Source organism: Anabrus simplex, chromosome 1 (assembly GCF_040414725.1).
Source record: "Anabrus simplex isolate iqAnaSimp1 chromosome 1, ASM4041472v1, whole genome shotgun sequence".
Classification (NCBI taxonomy): Eukaryota; Metazoa; Arthropoda; class Insecta; order Orthoptera; family Tettigoniidae; genus Anabrus; species Anabrus simplex.
The window spans coordinates 1,442,101,713-1,442,124,185 of record NC_090265.1 but is presented as its reverse complement, the minus strand read 5'-3'; the positions used below and the strand labels follow the sequence as shown (position 1 = coordinate 1,442,124,185).

General features: G+C 38.1%; 1 protein-coding gene across 4 annotated transcripts in view; it reads right to left on the bottom strand.

Annotated features, from left to right (window-relative positions):
- The window catches only part of Cdc16 (cell division cycle protein 16), a 300,876-nt gene that overhangs the window by 184,459 nt on the left and 93,944 nt on the right, over window positions 1–22,473 (bottom strand). The gene's annotated exons all lie outside the window — the stretch shown is intronic.

Genomic DNA, 22,473 nt, shown 5'->3' with positions numbered 1-22,473 from the left:
CCTGGCTGGTCTTCTTCCACAGTTTTAGAAGAGCTTCAGACCTTCTTAAGCAAGGCGGTGGAATATTACTGAGAGTAGGCAGCCAGGCCACGTTTGTAGAGCGAATACAACCAGTGCTAAACATGGCTGTTAATATTTAAACAGTACCGTAGAGTGCAGCCCATGATTTCACACTGTTAGGTGCCTCCTGGCATTTGCTATTTTTAAACTATATTTCTCTTCTACTTCCACTTTCTGCTTAAATTTATTGCCTTTCCCTTGCCTCTTTGGGCTTAAGTAATAACACCGTAGGTCATCCTCTTATCTGAATACTTAATATTCCCTGCATCTAAATTTCTCTTCTGCTACTGCTTTAAAAAATCCGTAATTCGTATGATCACAATTTGTTCTGGGAGATTTCCAACAAAAGATTAGCGTTTAAAAGAAAAAAAAAAGTGATTCGGTTGGCAAATCAGTCATTGGTAATTGATTAAAAATACAACATTATTTAAATGTGTCATAATATCCTTGTTTTATTTTTATCTAGTTTTCTGCTCTTGCCTTTGCTGGCAGGACCTAGTGTTTACAGTGCACTATGTCTTCTGGTATGGGCTAGAGTAATTTTGTTACTTTCATTGATCTGTCTCTGTCTTATCCTTGGCTTTGACAATATGAAAGTGACTGAGGTATGAGCGATACTAGTAATGCCATTCCTTCTGCAGCCAGTCCCTGCTATGAATGGTGTGAAAATGTTGCTCATAGGGTCGGTTGGTGCATGCATTTCAGTGGGCTTGGCAGACTGATATGTAATAGCAACTTCTGGCTCAGTGAGGAAAGCAACAGGAAACTACCTCACTTCTCATTTCCCTAGTATGCCTCTTCAGTGATGCCTAGGCCATCTATGACAGCTGATGGCGGAGCTGTTGAGGATCCAACCAGCCTTAGGGCTGAAGACTGAACATAACATACCGTCTTTTGCTCATTAGCTGATTAAATCTATAATGGGGATGAAACATGCCCTAACTTAACGAATACACGTTATTTTGAAAAATAAATAACTCCTGGTATTGTAAAGGTAAAACTTTTAATTAAGATTCTTAACAATTATACTATTGACAATATGGGCTTAAAATTAAATTTATTTCTTTTAAAAGAGTAGCATTATGAAAATGTTGTAAAGTTTGGGCTGAGAAGACTTCGGAAAAAGGAGGGTGGTGGTGGTGATTATTGTTTTTAAGAGGAAGTACAATTAGGCAGTCATCTATATATATAAAATAAGAATTTGGTCTGTACATTGTTCAAAATTTAAAAAGAATTTTATTTCTGTATCGGTCGTGTCCACAATAACAGGAAAATGCACTTTTCAATTTTCCATAATTTCTGTCTGTATGTATGTATGTATGCTCATCAAGAGAAAACAGAAGAGAATTTAATGAAAATCTGTATGTAAAGACAGAGAATAAGTTACTACAATCTAGGCCATAACTAATTTTTTTCACGCTGAATGAAATGGTAGTTATGGGGAAGGCCTAATATGTATTTCTCAAATATTTATGTTATTAGTGGTCCTATCGATAAATGACACACAATTAAAGTTCTGATCATTTATGTCTTACACATTTTTACCGTACCGGCTATAACAGAGATATTCAGGAATTCTGATTTTGTTGCTAAGTCCACTTTAGCGCCCAGTCACGAGACAATGGGTGAACAGATTTCAATGAAAATCGGTATGCAAAGTCGGGGAATGAAGAACTACAGTCTACGCTATAATTTTTATAACATGCCCTAATATCAAAGAGTCGGAGGAAAATTAAATGTGAAGGCCTACAATATAGAATGGTCATAAAATTGAATCAACAATAACATTTACACTGACCATTTTTTGTTGTGATGTGCTTTGTGTCTTCTGCTGCCACTCATCTCCGATAGATGGGATTACTGCTGCATACCGAGTATAACAGTCTTCCTGAATATTGGCAGGAAGTAGTTGGGGAGTTAGATCTCTCTCTTCTTTAGCATGCCATTCTTTTCCTCCAGTTCATACATTTTCTGATACTACTGGTACTTAACACACTGGTTCATCAGTTCATCATAGCATTCCAGATATTCAATCCCTACTCTGAGGCACTGATTAGAAAGAGTACTGTGCACATTTAATGGAATAATGGCACAGGAGTGTTCGCGACTGTCTGCGGCCTGGTCATTCCAGCACTGGAACTTTGGACTGTTAGATCAGCAGTACTGTTCGTTAAGTGAGAAAATATGCTAGTTTTCTTTTTTTTTCTTTTCTTTTTGCTATTTGCTTTACGTCATACCGACAGATAGGTCTTATTCACTAAATTTTACAATATTTATAATTCTTCCACCGTTTTGATACTTTTTTTGCCTTTTGGCAAAAAATTTTTATTTGTCAGCAGTACATGTTTCATTCCTTATTTAGGAACATCCTCAGCTGTTATTGTAGCTTAGGTGAATTGCTAAGATTTAAAATACATTAATTTGCAGGTACGGTACAATGATTCATTTAAAAACTACTGAAAATATCAGTTAAATTAAATGATATTAAAAACAATGTAGGGGTTACTGTGTTAATAATCATCCGCTCTCACATTATTAACACACTAACCCCTACATTGTTTTCAATATCATTTAATTTAACTGGTATTTTCAGTAGTTTTTAAATGAATCAATGTACCGTACCTGCAAATTCATGTATTTTAAATCTTAGCAATTCACCTAAGCTACAATAACAGCTGAGGATGTTCCTAAATAAGGAACGAAACATGTACTGTTGACAAATAAAAATTTTTTGCCAAAAGGCAAAAAAAAGTATCAAAACGGTGGAAGAATTTTAAATATTGTAAAATTTAGTGATTAAATTTTGATACGGAAAATGAAGTTGATTACTTGCAAAGATAGGTCTTATGGCGACGATTGGACAGGAAATGCCTCGGAGTGGGAAGGAAGCGGCCGTGGCCTTAATTAGGGTACAGCCCCAGCATTTGCCTCATGTGAAAATGGGAAACCACAGTAAACCATCTTCAGGGCTGCCGACAGTGGGGTTCAAACCTACTGTCTCCCGAATACTGAATACTGGTCGCACTTAAGCGACTACAGCTTCGAGCTCGGTGTCCTCAATATCCACTAGAACGATACAACCAATACTATTCAGTACTTCAGCAACATTCGAGGACTAAAACCGTATCTACGCGAATAATCCCCGTACACTAATTTTAGGGAGGCTCATTTTGAAAAAATTTAATGAACTAAAATTCCTTCCACTGAAAGAGTTACATAAGCATAAACAAACATTTCATATCACTCTGCGAGGTCCACATGGTCTTTACGCAAATATGAACGTGTAAATGCAAGGATATAGCTGCTTTGGCTGAACATATTTGAGAATTACATTATCACTGCTATAAAATATATTTGCTATGAAAATTATCAAGTAGGCCTAGATATTTCATTAATCTGAACTTATAAGATTTGCTTTCGCTTGCATCACTAGTATCCTCTCCTAAATTACTTACAAATTCATTACACACCATGTCTAAAACCCTTTTCACATGCGGTCTTTTCTTCATTCGAATATTAACATGACCGGTGGTGGATAATTCTTTTTCGAGCAATGTAAACAGTTGAAACAGACACACCAGCAAACTCGGAAGTTAGTTTTATGATATGGTAAAACCTCGTTAATTCAAACTCGTTGAAATGCAACGATCGGACTTCCAATTACGTGATTCTGAATTAACCACCAACTCATACCTCAGAAATGCCAACCCTTGCCACATCAAAAAATATTCTAAGATCCGTTACTGCATGCAGTTAACATTGATTCAAAGTTTAAACCTTTCAAATGCGATGGAAAAGAATTATTTCCAAAAATGTCTCCAACAAGGTGCATTAAGAGTATTCAAATAATGCACTTGGATAACTAACTGGATTTCTGTACTGTATGCATTTTCAGATGCCTTGTATTTGCACGGAAACTACCCGATGCCCTTAAAACATAGTTTCTTATCGAACCTTCCTATGACGAGGAGAGGAAGTCTTTCGCTTCCGTCTGCATTGCAACACAGTACAGTGACCCCATCTCCTTTTAAAAAGTTTGTTTGTGCTAGGCATAAAAAAACAATGCAGTTTCATTGGCATTGACAATATTGTTCGTTGTGTACGAATTGATTATAATTATGAGCAACGATTTCTCGCCAACTGTCGGCATCGCCAAAGAGAATCGCCAGTGTTCGCAGATTCTGCTTCTTCGCACACTGCCAACGTGATACTGTGGCATTCCTTAAAATGCTGAATACAAAAAAATTAAGATTTCACTCAAACTCAGCAGCTATGAAACAAGCTGTCAACACACCGAAGTGAGTGAAAGTGCGGAAAGCTACTGCTGCACGTTTCAGAAGACGCATTCTATCGTGATATGGAGACATTTTGAATTTAAATTACTGTGTAAAATACTGAAGTTTTAAAATGTAAAGTCAGTTTTAAATGAAAAGTCTGAATTGTTTTCCGTTTAAATATGACATATGAGTGCAGTTTTCCTCCATTTGCGGATACACAAAGCATAACTGCACACCAAGTATCGGAAACTAGGTGAGTAGGGAGCATATTGCCAACATTGACGCAAATAAAACCTGCACCCCAATTTCGTGCCTCAAATAAAAATAAAAAAGCACGTGGGGATTATTTGTATAAATACAGTATCTTTTTCATGGGGTGGTATAATAGCCTACAAACTATGTTTTTCCAGATTATGTGTTCAAAATTATGTGGTCCTGCAAGCATCGCAATTAAATCACATTGTAAAAAAACCTGCATTATCCGTTCCTCAAAGAAACGATTTCCCGGATCAACCGCGCAGAAATTTCAGTCCAATCAACGCTAAATCCTCGATCAAACATTTTTCAATAAACTGTAACTTATCTCACAAAAGGACGGCTATGGCATACTTATGGAACTTGGCATTAACGCCCCGTCATAGCAATAATTAGAGCAAGTACTGTATTAGAAAAGCGATCAGCAGTGAACTTGCATAAGGGAACATCTTAGGCGGTATAGAGAATCTCGCATTTCGACAGCTCTACCTCAAGACAAAACGAGTTTCGTCAAATGCTCGAATGTATAAAACGTCCACATTATGTCCAGGGTTAGAAGTTTATATTTTTACTTTTTTCGATTGTATTGCCGAACAGGTTTTCGGCACCTTCCTCAGGGCACTGTATAGTAACTGGGCTTTCAGGCAGGAATCGAAACTGCTCGTTCTTAAGACAAATCTTGCACAAATCTAGCATTTTAATTTTATTGTACACGATTATGTTATCGAGACCAGAACAGATGTTGTACCTTACATACAAAAAGCCATGGGAGGTCTTGCGATTGTCTATTACTGTTTTGGTTCTAATATAAGACTGGGAATTTTATGTCAGCTCAGCTGGAAAGCACGCTCGCTCAAGGTCACAAATAACCGTAATTTCTGAAGTTCTGATGAAATTTTTTTTCTCTTTCCAATTTCATTGGATTAGTGATGGGCAGAATTGAATATAATACATTTGAGAACTTTTCAGAATCGATACTTACATTTGAAACCATGTTCTCAAGTTCAACATAACCTTTAAAAGTCAATGAAAGCCTAATTTATGCGGTATAAGATTTCCAGAAACTGACTACGAACAGTATACTGGAGACTACATTGCAATGGAAGATTAAGAAAAGAAGGGATTTTGCTATCATGTTGGGCGCTTTTGTATCTAATGTGCTTTATTTTATTAGATGAGAGAATTAGAAACTACTTGTGGTCGATTGTCGTTTCGCTTGGCGTTATTAGATTTTTCGAAGAGTTTGACTAATCAAAGTTGCTGAACTGAAAGTAGTTTTCACGAAAAACTGACGAAGTTTCCCCTGTAAAACTGAATATAAATATCGAGATTTTGAACTTGCGTACCGGTAATTAATGTTTGATGCCAGTTTCACGGTCTAACTTGCCTGCCTTTCACCTGGAGTGCCCGGGTTCGATTTCTGGCCAGGTCAGGCATTTTTACCTGGATATAACGGCTGGTTCCAAATCCACTCAGCCTACATGATTACCTTAATTGGGGAGCCATCTAATGGTGAGATGGCGACCCCGGTCTAGAGAGCCAGGAATAACGGCCGAGAGGATTTGTCACACTGACCATGCAACACCTCGTAATCTGCAGGCCTGTGGGCTGAGCAACGGTCGCTTGGCAGGCAAAGGCCCATTGGGGCTGTAGTTTGGTTTGGTTTAGGAGTGTTTGCAAAATTATAATTATACATATTTCATTTTCGTGATGTTCAGCCAAATTGTCGATGGTTTTCATTCATTGCCGGATTTTCTGTTTTCCTGTGTTGTACGTTTTATTTTAATGGTCCCTCCAAAAAAACAGAAAATCGAGGTTCCATTGTATAAAATGAACATACAGACACTGAAACAAAACTAAACCAACTATAATTTGTTCAAACTGAGGAAACTGTGATGCTGCTCTCAAGAAATTAAGAGTCCTACATTTTGAACACTGTTTCAAAAATTCCAACAATATCTTGCTTGTTGCTTGTTTTAAGGGGCCTAATATCGAAGGTCATCGGCCCTGAAACAGTATTGAGCGTATGTAAAAGCTATGCGACAATATAACATTTTATTGAATTTGGAACAAGCGCGTTTGCAAATGTTCTCGGGAATCAATATTTGTTTGGGACAAAAATTGTAGGAACTTAATATATTAGGAAAAAGGGCTTGGAAAAAGTGTTTGGTAATCAGATATTCTATCGTTGTTAAAACAGTCGTACGAGAACTAGGACAACTTTCCCAAGAACCGAATTGTGCATTTCATCACCTAAACCTCAGGTAGAACATTTACAGTGAACTGCAGAATTATAGTGGTTTATTAAACCTGCAATATTTTGAGGAAAGAGCTGAACAGGAACCAAAATGGGAGAAAATAAAAATATGCATAATATTTCAGTCAGCTTGAATATTAATTCCACATAAATTAATTGAACACCTAGGAAACATGAGAAAACCTGGATGATGATGATGATGATGATGATGATGATGATGATAATAATAATAATAATAATACCATAATGATTATAATAATAACTTACTTATAATCATAAGGCTCATGTGTCTGCACATTCATTTTATGAGGAAGATTTCCTTATAATTATTTGTTTCATACATGATACTGATCATTTAAAGGATTTTTCCTGTTGGTGTCTGTCTGATTAACTATCTGTTTGTGTTTGTAAAACTGGAAAACTGCTGGATACATCTCAAAAAAACTACATATTTGTAATCTACTCATTAAGGATTGTTTTATCCGGTGCATATGACTTCAAGATGATCATATGGATTAAAATGTTTATAGGAAGAATCTCTGCAAATAACCTCAGTTCTTGTGGGTGAGGTTAACTTTCGGAAGTAACCAGGGGAACCTGACCCCACAGAACGCATCCCCAGGTGGTGGATAGGGGGCCCCTACAGTATGTAGGGTTGATTGAAATACACAATATAACCTGCGGACCAACAGGTAGCCCAATTCCTGGGGGTTTTAAAATACTGGGACACCCTCTCTCCAGTGGTCATAAATATGGAGGGACCTTGCCCTGGGTTATGGGTGAAGTCCTCAACGGCATCTACGGTGGAGAAGACGAACATCAGTATGGTGGAGATGGCAGAAGGGGCAAACCCGTAGCGCCTGTACTCCAGAGGAGCGGCTATGAAAGGCGTCCGTCCCCATCTTAGGGGCGGCCTAATTTTGAACCTGGCAGTAGGTATAAAATCCCTCTGGGTGTGGCGAGCCCATCATAACAATAGCCTATATGGATAAAGCAGATGTGGTGGATCGGAAAAGGTTAGGGCATCCCCTGCTGAAAGCAACGCGCAGCTCTTTGTGTGCTGGGCGAACTGTGTAAATGGGCAACCAGCACCGAACTTCATCAAGATTGTGACAGTGAATGTCCTGACACTGACGAGGAAGACAGAAGAACTGGTTGACTTCATGAAAGAAAGAGATATAGCCATACTTGGACTGTGTGAGACCAAGAAGAGGGGGCACAGGCGAGATTCCTCTGAAAGAAGGATACAGGCTGTATTACAGCGAAGGACCTGAAGCAAAAACTAGAGTAGCCATCATACTTAGAAAAGAAATCCAAAAATATGTGGAATCTACAAAGTGCGTAAGCGATAGGATGATGGTAATGAGATTCCAGTTTGAAAATGGCATGGAAGATCTATTTCAGTTGTATGCCCCACAAACGGGTTGCATAGATGAACATCTAGAGGACTTTTTAGAGGAGGAAAGATCACAATATGAAGATAAAGTTGGAATTCAAGAGGACAAATTGGGGCAAATATTCATTTATAGGAAGGGGAGTTAGGGATTGGAAACCTACCAAGGGAGATGTTCAACAAAATTTCCAGTTTCTTTGAAATCATTTAAGAAAAGGCTAGGAAAACAACATATAGGGCATCTGCCACCTGGGCAACTGCCCTAAATGCAGATCAGTATTGACTGTTTAGCAGATAAAAGATAAGGAAGTGCTATTGATGGGAGATCTAAATGCACAAGTTGGAATGGAAAGACAAGGAAAGGAAGATGTTGTAGGGCAATTTGGATATGGAAATGTAAATTCAGGTGAGCTGTTTGTGGATTTTTGCATGAGGAACCAAAATGACTGTTGGAAACACCTGGTTTAGGAAGAAGAATAGTCAGAAGATTACAAGGTAAGGTTGGGGAGATAGACAAACAAAGACCATGATTGATTATATAATCATAGAGAAAGAACACCGGAAGAACCTTTTAGATGTTACAGCCATGCCTGAAGAAGCATTTGGTGGAGATCATAGAGTTGTGATGGGCAAACTGAAAGTGGGTAAAATTGTAAAACTCCGATTAAGAAGAGAGAAAAGAATTAAAATATGGAAGTTGAAGGAGAAAAGCATACAAGAAGAATTTCAAAGGGCAATAATACCCTTGGTTCCCAGGACGGAAATGGGGAATAATGAAGACGAATGGAAAAGATTCAAGGAAGCAATGGTTTGATGTGCAGAAAAGGTATGTGGTAGAACATCAGGAAAGGTGAAAGACAAAGAGACACATTGGTGGAATGATAGGGTAACGATTAAAGTGAAGGAAAAGAAAATAGCATGGAAAGCAAGAATAACATCTAAGACTGAAGAAAGTTGAAGAAAATATTTGGCCAAGAAAGTAGTAGAGGAAGAAAAGAGGAAAAGCTGGGCCTTATTCATACAGAAATTGAGAGATTATATTATGCAGGGAAGCAAGAAATTATTGTATCTTAAGAAACAAAAAGAGAGACCAAGTAAACAACAGATTTTTACAAATGATGAAGGTGAAGGTGGCATAATATTAACAAACCCATAAGAAATAGATGGAGTATTTTCTCAGAAGTTGCTGAACATGAGATCTAATGACACTCATTCAACGGACCACCAGGAAAGGCAATTAGTTGAAGAAATGGATAAAGAAATTACAATGAATGAAACTGAAATGGCAGTAAGGGCCATTTTTTCCAAATCGAGTTAAACCTGGTATAAATTAAACCCGTTTAACTCTAGTACCTAGTTTAAACCTGCGTCCATTTTCTCCAGCAATATCTGACACTCGTTTAGTTTAAACGACAGCTCGCCTGTTTAAACTAATGATGTCAAGTCTGCGCTAGCATTGGCAGCACTGAAAGAATATTCGAAGGCATGGTCAATTGGAAATGGCCAATCAGAGCCAAGTAATTCAATGACCGCTATTTTTGTATTAATATCAGCTGTCTGTGGCAAATTAATGCTATCGTACTTATGGTACAAAGTGAATAAAGAAGAAATCCGGCGGGATATTAACTTTACTGATAAATAAATTGTTTATATTTGTGCGAAGTGTTGTGTTGTATAATTTTACCCATTGTCTACTATTTCTTGGAACACACTTTTATTTCTTACTTTTATCCAACATGCTTTACCATAAACAAGTACAGTGGGCCTAATACGTATTTTTTGATGTCTATATTGTCTTACGGAACACACAGGAACGCTGAAATATTAAAATCCTGGTCTTTTAGCAATATTCCTATCGTCAGAAATCAACGTTTATGTGAATTTCAAGGAAACAAATTCCAAGCATGTTCAGGATCTATCTCCTATTAAAATCCATCGCCCTCGGCCGAGATCAATCCCAGAAACCTCGGATCCAGCAGACAGACCACTGAGGATGTATTATTTGGAGATGTATTACTTGATTCTATATTTGTTTATAACATAACCTAGTTCGCGGTATGTAGGTATGCATAATACTCATCTCCCTATACCATTAATATTTCTATTGCTGGTGTGCTGGCAATAGTTACGATGGAACATTCTTAACTATAATTTATTACTAGTTTACTAGCAAGCATGAAACACTTTATTATTTTTATGATCCAATAAAAAAAAAATTTCGACCAACTGCATTCGAACCTCCTATTCACATTTTCGCACAATGCAAACCTGACGCTTTAACAATTACAGCCATCACACCGTACATGAACGAACGGATGTATTACAAAATTTATATTAGAATATTTTTATGCTTCACATTACAGTATTCATACTCACGGGAGTCTCTTCCCGCATCACGCTCACTTGTTTCTCTCCCTGGCCTTCTTCTGCGTGACGCCATGTGATATGAGACAGTGCTCGCCCGTCCTGCTGACACGTGTTACCACTACAGCCTAAAATGGTCATAACTTCTGAACCATTCATGCAAATAATGTCCTGACAAGGTTATTGTAATCCTTAAAAAATAATGGAGGAAGTCAAACAATTTATTTTGATGAGGAATTCTAGGATGATATCGAAATATTTATTTAATTTTAAGGAGTTATATTTTTTACCACGGACTATAGCATAAAATCGCTTCTAGAGGGCAGCCGGTTGGAAATAGGTTATGTGCCATCGCGGACTTTTTTTGTAGAGGTTTCTGTGCTCTACAATTCGTACACTTATAGGTGGGCCGGTACAAGGTTGCACTTGACAGTTGTAATTCATGTTGGCACTACAAAAATGAAATGAAGAACGTCACCTGTCAATCAGAATCACCAATCTACTACTTTTTATGTCAGATACAGTAACGCATTTCATTCATGTTAATCCGTATTTAATTCCATATACTGTTTATAATCTTTTATTTGATACACAAATATGAGCATTAAAAAAAAAATTATAAGGTTTAAGCGAGTCACAATATAAATACGAACTATTTTCAGTTGATTGTTGTTGGCAATGTGGGTAATATAGTGGTGCCATCTATATCTAGCTTGACTACCGTATTGAAGTGTTGCCGTTTCGCCTGTCGTCGCCAGCACGTGGTGAGGTGTGATTTGCACATTTATGAAAGTTCTGTTTTCTTTGTGAGATAATTGTGAAATTTTATTTTAACAAATGCAGTGCGATGTCACGGAAACGAAAACATAGTTATGAACCGTGAAGTGATAATCCTTTGTGCCGTGGAGTGGCCCTCAATAGTCAGGCATCAGAATTAGTGCAGAGAACTCTTGAGTTTTACGAGAAGGAGAATAAATTCGTACGCTTGTATAGCCATCTTTCTATTCCTGTAGATCAAGTTGTGGAACGCAAATGTCAAACATTAGGGCTTCCAAGGCGTACTGTTATTCAGACAGGTGCTCGCCTCCAGGAACATAAGGAAAGAGGGACTGGGGAACATAGTAATAGCGGAAACGGGGCTGATAGTAGGGACTTGTTTCACAGCACTCCGGGAAAGAAACGAATTAAGCTCCTGAAACAGGAATTAAATCTTTCCAGGCTGATGCAATACGAAGACACGTGTACGATTATTACAGCTCAAAGTCCCTTTTGCCATTGTTATGGATAATTCAACTTACAACTCCGTTGATGATCTGCCTAGACGATGACAATAACAACAAAGGCGACAGTAGTATAGCAGTGATCTGGAGGGTATCGAGCCTCTACCTGTATGAATCAGGTATCAAAATAAGGTTTCTGAATTTTTGTAAATTTTATAGAGTTTACTTGAAACCTTTTGTGTTAGCATCGATGTATATTATTCTAACATTTATTGGTGTATATACAGTGAGATTCTTGTCAGCCGATTTTTTCCGTATTTTCTAACATCGCGATAATAAGGAACTTCGTAGTATATGTATCTCATATCATTTTGTAATGAAATTTTTTATTGTAAAACTTAATCGGTGTGATGAAAGTTCTATTTTTGTCGGCCGATTTCATTTGTATTGTGTATCATCGCGATGGCATTACAAGAATTTCTCCCATGTTTTTAAAACTCACATGTCGTGCAGTCAGCTGTTGTTGTGTGGCAACATCGCTTCGTGCGCCACTGCAGAGTGACCAACATTATGCGCAGCTGTCATGTGCATCCTTACGCCGGCCCACCTATACACTTGGGATCTATCGTTGATGGTTCACGCAGCGTAAGCCAAGAAAGCAAGTGACCGACCGACCAACATTTTTGTCTCTTTCTACGTATTTACTGTATATCGGATCACGGATACATAATAATTTTATAGTGGTTCACTACGTAAACAGTGTTCATGTTGTCAGAATCTGAAGTAGAACCAACTCTACTGATTAAAATGCAGTCAACATATTATGGAAACGTGTGTGGCACTATAAATTGTCGGCAGGAAAAAGAACTCCCCTGGGACAAAATTACGGCACCTCGAGTCTCAGAAAACCGTAAATGTTGTTAGTGAAATGTAACACAAATAACATTATTATTATTATTATTATTATTATTATTATTATTATTATTATTATTATTAGCGTATGGCAAGGAAATTATATACATAATATATAATATATACACAATAACAAAAACACTGATTCACTTCAGGCATTAGTGTTATATCTGAATGTCCAACTTTTCAATCCACTGTAGTGCTTCCGCTGTTGGAGATAGGAAGTCTTCCAAACTACCTGGATAAGCCCGCAGTTGACACTCGCTTACAATGTGGGGAAACATTATTATTATTATTATTATTATTATTATTATTATTATTATTATTATTATTATTTTGCATATTATAAAGGCAATAACGACAACAGCCATCATAGCCATTTAGTTTGCTACTGCGATGGCATAACAATACTCCCTCATCAGCAATGCTTGGTTGTTAAAACATTTTGTGATAAACTCTTGAATATCTCCATTATTACAGCTCGTACGGTAAAAAGGTGTCGGATATAAATGACTGAATGAAAATAATATTTCCTGTAATTATTGTTATGTGCTAATAGCTGGGCTGAGTAGCAACCCAAATGGTAGAGCCCTGGCCTTCTTAGCCCAACTTGACAGGTTCGATCCTGTCTCAGTCCGGTGGTGAAGGTGCTCAAATACATAGTTAGTGGGATGTAAAATCCAATAACATTAACATTATTATGTGCTAATAACTTATATTTCTGAATATATTTTGAAGCTCGTGAAATAATACAGTATCCGTGATCCGATATACAGTAAATACGAAGAAAGAGACAAAAATGTTGTGCGAGAAGAGACCTGTTACTGGATCTCGGTTATTTCAAAAGGGGCCTCACACATCCCAGTCATGAGTGGTTAAGAAACATAGCCCAGTTCGAAATTTCATTTGATGTGTTTCACGGTAAGACTGTATCCAGATGCAAGAACGTAATGAAAACTCTTATTTCTATTATTAAGTCAAAATTTCCAGTATTCCATGACAAAATAATTTGTCTCTACGTAAGGACCAGGACATTTATTAGGATATGGCATTTTAATGCAAAGAGTAAGGAGCTAGCACTGAGAAAATATGCCAATAAGAAGGATAAGCTTAGGGCTGGTTCATCAAGTAATTAAGTCTCCTGACACGTACGTTTTAATAATTTAATATAATTCCATAAAGATGTCGATATGATGTATATTATCCTATGCCATTTGCTATAAATATTTACTTCATCAGGAAATAAATTAATTATTTTGAGTTGCATGGCAATATTTTATTTCTTATCGTATTATATGTCATGTATTTGATAGCTGATGTTCTACCTGCTCAGCATGTGATGAAATTTAACGCATTTTTGCGTTTTTAATATTGGAATTGCCATTACTTATCAAATCGGACTAAACCAGACTAATATTTTATGAAAGATTGAGAAGATGTTTCACAGGCACAAGAACTCACAGGCTTGCCGTACTGCGACTATGTACCTTACTCGCTTTCGTTCATATCGCGTGACGTCATAGCGCTCCAGCCAATGGGAACTTCAACCGCCGGAGTAGCCTACCTTTTATTCTAGTTACCCTGATTCATACCACCAACAGTATTTTATATAATATTATAAAGAGACTGCAATAAGGCCTGTGGTCCCCGATGTTAATGAGAAAAATGCCTGCAGCATAATATCTTAAAGCAACCAGAATCATTGCTTCTAGCAAAATAGCATTATTTCGTGCAGTTGACGTTTTAAATGAATCCTTATTTGATACAGGACCATCTTTGCTGTTCGCTTATGAATTATAAATCCATCAAAAAACTCTGTTACATCCGATTTTTCAAAACTGTAAACTTTTGATGGAATGCGCCTTCTTAACCTCACTTGCACATCAAAATTATTTCCTATTTAACCAAAGACTTCAATAAATTCAATTTTTCTAATGCTAATACTACCTTCTAATTTTAGTAGCTTTTCTATTTAAATATTGCTGTACTGGTAGTCAAAACTAACCCTTCTACTAGGAAAATAACAGATACGTTAATAAAATGTCAAGAAGGTCGAACTTGATACAAAGTTTAAACTTGATACAAAGTTTAAAACAATGTGGGAAAAATTAATGCTAGTTTAAACTCAAACTTAAACCAAGGTGTGGGTTACTGTAGTCACGTCCTAGTTCGTGAACCATAGGCAACGGTTGAGTGGCCTAGTAAGTGGTCCTGAGAGTCGGGATACCAGTTGCTATGGAATGGGAGTGGTCATCTCGGACATATTCTGAGTCATGGCCTCCTTGTGCTCAGGCGGCTAGGACTACACAATTCACCGGTGGTCCATTACCGGTTAGAGGAGAGATCCTCATTTGGACTATATGTAAGTAGGGTAGACTCCTGCTTCATGAATTTACCGAGCTCAGAACATTTTAAGCAAGCCTCGGACCTATGGGAGTAACGGAGTCCCACTCCCATTTGACAGGCGAGGGATACCTTGGAAACAACTTGGCGAATGAAATGGAATTCGATGGGGAGCTATCAATAATAATGGGGCTTATGGAAGAAAGAAAGAAAGTAGAACTGGCTGAATCAGCAAAGAGGATGCATCTGGATGTACTAGGAGTAAGTGATATTCGGGTAAGAGGAGATAATGAGGAAGAGATAGGAGATTATAAAGTGTACTTGACGGGTGTTAGAAAGGGAAGGACACAGTCTGGGGTAGGGCTGTTTATCAGGAATACCATTGCACTCAACATAGTTTCTGTTAGGCACGTAAATGAGCGAATGATGTGGGTAGATTTGTCAGTTGGAGGAATCAGGACTAGAATTGTCTCCGTGTATTCCACGTGAGGTTGCAAATGAGGATGAAGTTGACAAGTTTTATGAAGCATTGAGTGACTTCGTGCTCAGGGTCAAGAGCAAGGATAGAATAGTGTTAATGGGCGATTTCAATGGAAGAGTTGGGAATAGAACTGAAGGATACGAAAGGGTGATTGGTAAATGTGGGGAAGATGTGGAAGCTAATGGGAATGTGAAGCGTTTGCTGGACTTCTGTGCTAGTATGGGTTTAGCTGTTACGAATACATTCTTCAAGCATAAGGCTATTCACCGCTACACATGGGAGGCTAGGGGTACCAGATCCATAATAGACTATATCTTAATCGACTTCAAATTCAGGAAATCTGTTAGAAATGTACGAGTTTTCCGAGGATTGTTCGATGATACAGACCACTGATTTTTCGATGATATAGACCACTATCTGATATGTAGTGAACTAAGTATCTGTAGGCCTAGGGTAGAGAAAGTGAAATCGGTCTGCAAACGAATAAGGGTGGAAAATCTCCAGGAAGAAGAAATTAGACAGAAGTACATGGATATGATTAGTGAGAAGTTTCGAACACTAGACAGTAAGCAGGTTCAGGATATAGAAAGTGAATGGGTGGCATACAGGGATGCTGTAGTAGAAACAGCAAGGGAATGCGTAAGAACAACTGTGTGTAAAGATGGGAAAAGGCGAACATCTTGGTGGACTGATGAAGTGAGAGCAGCTAGCAATCATAAAAAGAAGGCTTATTAGAAATGGCTCCAAACAAGGGCCAAGGCAGACAGGGATTTGTATGTAGATGAAAGAAACAGAGCGAAACAAATAGTTGTTAAATCCAAAAAGAAGTCGTGGGAAGATTTTGGTAATAACCTGGAAAGGCTAGGTCAAGCAGCAGGGAAACCTTTCTGGACAGTAATAAAGAATCTTAGGAAGGGAGGGAAAAAGGAAATGAACAGTGTTTTGAGTAATTCAGGTGAACTCATAATAGATCTCAGGGAATCACTGGAGAGGTGGAGGGAATATTTTGAACATCTTCTCAAAGTAAAAGGAAATCTTCCTGGTGATCTTGCGAACAGCCAAGCTCATGGAGAGGAGAAAAATAATGTTGGTGAAATTACGCTTGAGGAAGTGGAAAGGATGGTAAATAAACTCCATTGTCATAAAGCAGCAGGAATAGATGAAATTAGACCTGAAATGGTGAAGTATAGTGGGAAGGCAGGGATGAAATGGCTTCATAGAGTAGTAAAATTAGCATGGAGTGTTGGTAAGGTACCTTCAGATTGGGCAAAAGCAGTAATTGCACCTATCTATAAGCAAGGGAACAGGAAGGATTGCAACAACTATCGAGGTATCTCATTGATTAGTATACCAGGCAAAGTATTCACTGGCATCTTGGAAGGGAGGGTGCGATCAGTCGTTGAGATGAAGCTGGATGAAAACCAGTGTGGTTTCAGACCACAGAGAGGCTGTCAGGATTAGATTTTCAGTCTGCGCCAAGTAACTGAAAAATGCTATGAGAGGAATAGGCAGTTGTGTTTATGTTTTGTAGATCTAGAGAAAGCTTATGACAGGGTACTGAGGGAAAAGATGTTCGCCATACTGGGGGACTATGGAATTAAAGGCAGATTATTAAAAGCAATCAAAGGCATTTATGTTGACAATTGGGCTTCAGTGAGAATTGATGGTAGAATGAGTTCTTGGTTCAGGGTACTTACAGGGGTTAGACAAGGCTGTGATCTTTCACCTTTGCTGTTCGTAGTTTATATGGATCATCTGCTGAAAAGTATAAAATGGCAGGGAGGGATTCAGTTAGGTGTAAATGGTGTAAGCAGTCTGTCCTATGCTAATGACTTGGTTTTAATGGCAGATTGTGCCGAAAGCCTGCAGTCTAATATCTTGGAACTTGAAAATAGGTGCAAAGACGACTAAATTGATGTCAGTGGGTAAGAAATTCAACAGAATTGAATGTCAGATTGGTGATATAAAGCTAGAACAGGTCGATAATTTCAAGTATTTAGGTTGTGTGTTCTCCCAGGATGGTAATATAGTAAATGAGATTGAATCAAGGTGTAGTAAAGCTAATGCAGTGAGCTCGCAGTTGCGATCGACAATATTCTGTAAGAAGGAAGTCAGCTCCCAGACGAAACTATCTTTACATTGGTCTGTTTTCAGACCAACTTTGCTTTATGGGAGCGAAAGCTGGGTGGACTCAGGATATCTTATTCATAAGTTAGAAGTAAAAGACATGAGAGTAGCAAGAATGATTGCTGGTACAAACAGGTGGGAACAATGGCAGGAGGGTACTCAGAATGAGGAGATAAAGGCTAATTTAGGAATGATTTTGATGGATGAAGCTGTACGCATAAACCGGTTTCGGTGATGGGGTCATGTGATGCGAATTGAGGAGGATAGGTTACCTAGGAGAATAATGAACTCTTATGGAGGGTAAGAGAGGTAGACCGAGACTACGATGGTTAGACTCAGTTTCTAACGATTTAAAGATAAGAGGTATAAAACTAAATGAGGCCACAACACGAGTTGCAAATCGAGGATTGTGGCAACCTTTAGTAAATACACAGTGGCTTGTAGACTGAACGCTGAGAGGCATAACGGTCTATAATTATAATGTATGTATTAAACCAGATTAAAATAAACCTAGTTTAAACTCATTTGGGGAAAACGGCCCTAAGAAAGATAAGGAATGGAAAAACTGCTGGAACAAATGAAATTTCATTGGAGATGATGAAGACAGCTGGAGCTGTAGGCCTGGAGTGGACATGTTGAGTTCTCAGAATTGTCTGGGAGAGTAAGGAGGTCTCTGAGGATAAGCAAAAAGGAATACATACATACATACATACATACATACATACATATCCCACATCGTTCCATCTTAAGCGATGGGTCGGCGAACGGAGGCTTCTCCACCAGTTGCGGTCTCTGAACTTTCCTCCTTCTTCGATGCTTTTCAAAGTATATCCTCGCTGTTGAATGTCAATCTTCACCATGTCCTTGTATCTGAGTCTTTGTCGCCCTCTTGGTCTTTTGTCTTCGAGTTTTAGATCATACATTTTTTTCGGTAATCTGTTATCTCCCATGCGTTGCATATGTCCATACCATCTCAGTCGCTGTGCTGTTATTCTGTCCTGCAGTCTTACAACTTGAGCCTGCTTGCGGATTTCCTCATTACGGACTCTGTCCCTCCGTGTTTTACCGATCATGCTACAGACAAATCTCATTTCTGCTGCCTGGATTCTACTAAGATCTTTATTTCTCATGGTCCATGTTTCGTAAACATAGGTCAGGACTGGTACGTAATAGGTTTCATATATGACTCTCTTACATTTTGTTGGTATTTTCTTGTTCCATACTTTGTCTAACTATTTTGTAAATGTTGCTACCTGCCTGAATTCTGTGGGAAATTTCCTTGTCTACAGAACCAGTATCAGAGAAAACACTTCCAAGATAACTGAAGGAATAATCATCCTAATTTTCAAGAAAGGTGATATAATATTGAAGAACTACAGAGGAATTACTCTGATATCCCATGTTGCTAAGACAATGGAGAGGATACTGGAAAGTAGGATAAGGTTGAGGGTTGAAAACCAGATACAGGAAAATCAGTTTGGTATCAGAAGTGGGAGGTCAACAATAGAGACAACTAATGGAAAAGCTAAAACCGTTTGTGACCCAGATTATAAAAAAACAAGAAAGAAGACTGGGATATCAACAAATGGAATACTGAAAAAGAAGATATAATGAGGTGGACTGATAGCTCAAAAGCTGTGGATGGCACAGGAGGAGGGATCAATGGGGGAAGACCTGAGAGATCAATCCAGATGAGCCTGGGTAAACACATACAGTCTTTCAAGATGAAGTGATAGCTATCACAACATGTCTTGAAGGGGCAGAAACATATTTTGTAGGCCCACAACCTGTATGCGGGGTTTCCTATGGACAAGCCTGACACTACATAGGAAAATGGGCACTAAAGAAACAAACGGAGAACTGGAAAAATACTTCAGGATGCAGGCTTGCAAAGGAACTGATAAAAAGACCAAACAAGAAGCATATTAAAGAACTATTGAAACTCAGCAGAGAAAATATAAGATGGGTAGTAGGACTGTTGACAGGACACTGCCATCTGAAAAAACTCGAGTAGTAAGAGACAACTTATGTAGAAAATGCAATGAAGCAGAGGAATCAACTGAACACATACTTTTCGAATGTGAGGCGCTGGATAGAATCAGACTCTCCACTCTAGGACTACCAAGTGAAGAGAGAGAAAATATCCAAGAAGACCCAATAAGAACAATCTGCAGCTTTGTGAAGGGAGCAGGTACATCTAGGTGAGAATGAAGGAAAAACATGGTAGCAAAAGATCTCAGAGGTCGACGTTAATTAGAAACTAATATTTAGAGGCCCCATGAAGAAGAAGAAGAAGAAGAAGGAGAATAATAATAATAATAATAATAATAATAATAATAATAATAATAATAATAATAATAATAATAATAATGGAAAAGCAATGAGAGTATGGGAATGATATGATGATGACGACATTCATTCACATTGAAAAGGCACATGATAGTGTCCTCAGGACTAAAGTTTGGGACAGTCTCGTGAAAAAAGGAATTGGACAGGGATTAATAAAAATGATCATGGCAATGTACAAGGAATATTGTACTTGCGTGCAAACACAAGTTGGCAGGACAAGTTGGTTCAAAATCACTAGTGGGCAGAGACAGGGACGTGTTCTATCGCCAATCCTGTTTACAACAGTAATGGATGACATCATGAGAACAGCAAATGCAGCATATGGAGGAAGAGAAATGAACATGCTGTTATTTGCAAATGATATTGTGATTTGGGGAGAAGAAGACATGAAGGTTCAAGAACAGTTAGATAGGGTGAATGGGAAGATCGAAGAATGTGGATTGAAAATAAGTGTAGAAAAGAGTAAAACTCTTGTTATGACTAGAGGGGAGAAAGAAGGGAAATGTCAGATTAGACTTGCAAACAAGCCCATGGAAGTAGTGGAGACGTTCAAATACCTGGGGAGTGAATTAATGGAGAATGCTCGACTGGATGCTGAAATTAGTAAGAGGATTCAAGCTGGAAGCGGTTTCTATCATAGTGTAAGAAACATGTTATGGGACAAAGATGTGCCAATGCAAGCAAAGGAAACTATGTACAAGATGTATTATGTACCCATAACAATTTACAGAGCAGAAACTTGGACAATGACAAAGAAGGATGAATACAGGGAGCCGAAATGAAGTTCTTGAGGAGTAAGATAGAGAAGATTAGAAGAGACAACATAAGGAATGAGAAAACCTGGGAAGAAATTGGAGTGGAAAAAATTAATGATAGAATAGAGAAGAGCTGTCTAAGATGGTTAGGGCACATAAAGCGAATGAGTGATGAAAGAATGCCAAAAAAGGTGATGGAAATGCAACTGCAAGGAAGGAGGGGCTGCAGATGACCACAATTGAGATGGAAGAACACAACCCAACGCAGTATTAGAGAAAGAAACCTGGACTGGGACACAGCGTTGGAGGAGGAGTGGTAGAAGGACTGAAGAAAGTGGAGAGGAACCATATTTGCCCCTACCCGGCTACAGCTGGATAATGGGAAATGATGATGATGATGATGATGATGATGATGATGATGATGATGATGAAGATTATTCTCAAATATCTTTGTTAACATTAGGTCAATCAAAAGACTATGTAACAAATGTTTAAGAATATGTTATTTCTGTTTGTCTGTGCAATATATGTATTTATTGTACAACGGATAGTAACGGAGATGCTTACGAAAATTTGGACATTTAGATGAAGTTCCACGTTACACTTCGTGCATGTCACTTCAAGGTGCGTTAACGGGAATTATTAAAAGTACTCTTTGTGATAGGGCAGATAATAAGGGAGGTATTATCAATGATGGGTTTCGTGAGACATGTCACGGCGCCACGCTAGTGGTCAAACAACACTATATAACTGAGAAGCAGGGAGAATTTTGCACAACTTTGGAACACGAACTGTATTGTACCATCAATTCGGAAACCGTCCTCATTCTGTCTCAACTTCGTTCAGCGTTTTTGCAATTCACATTACTGCATGTGCTTTTGGAAAGAAATATCAGTTTAACATGTTGTATTAACCATGAGAATAGAGCCATGTCACTTCGCACAAATTCCTGAAGGAAACATGTAATCTATTGCAAATTCCTGTATGAAGAACGGGTACAAATGCTAGTCTTCAATATGGGACTTGGAAGACCCTCAACAGACTGAGAACTGGAATGATACGGTGCAAAATTAATTCCAAAAAGTAGGGCTACATTGATGATGAACAGTGTGCGTGTGTGGAGCAAGGCAGGATCCAAAACACCTGTTGGTTTGCAGTAAGTTGAATGAACTGTGTGATATCCACGACTTGTTCAAAGTGAATGACCGTGCCATTCAGGCTGCTGAACATTGGACTTACAAAGTGTAATATTTCATGTTGTATTTACTGTGATGTAGTGCTTTTGGACTCGGATAGATAAATAAATATATTAAAAATCAATAAATAACATAAATATCAGACACTGTGCGCAGTACTTTTAAGGGTACAATTTTTCCAAAGATCACAAAGAGGTACCCAACTGGAGCATTGACTACAGGCCCACAAAAATTCTTTAATATTATTGTGACCTGCCATAAACGCCTAAGCTGTTATACTAAGCGTGATAATTTGTTTGTCGCCTGTTATATACTGGACGTGAATCTCACAGATGTAACAAAGGAACAAGATATAAAAACTTTTCATAATGATTGCGGAAAGGACTTTTAGGTACTAATATGTAGCTTAATATGCAAATGTATTTAACCAAGGTGCAAGTGTCTTCTATCTCGCACAATGGTTCTGGTGAGATTTGCATAAATA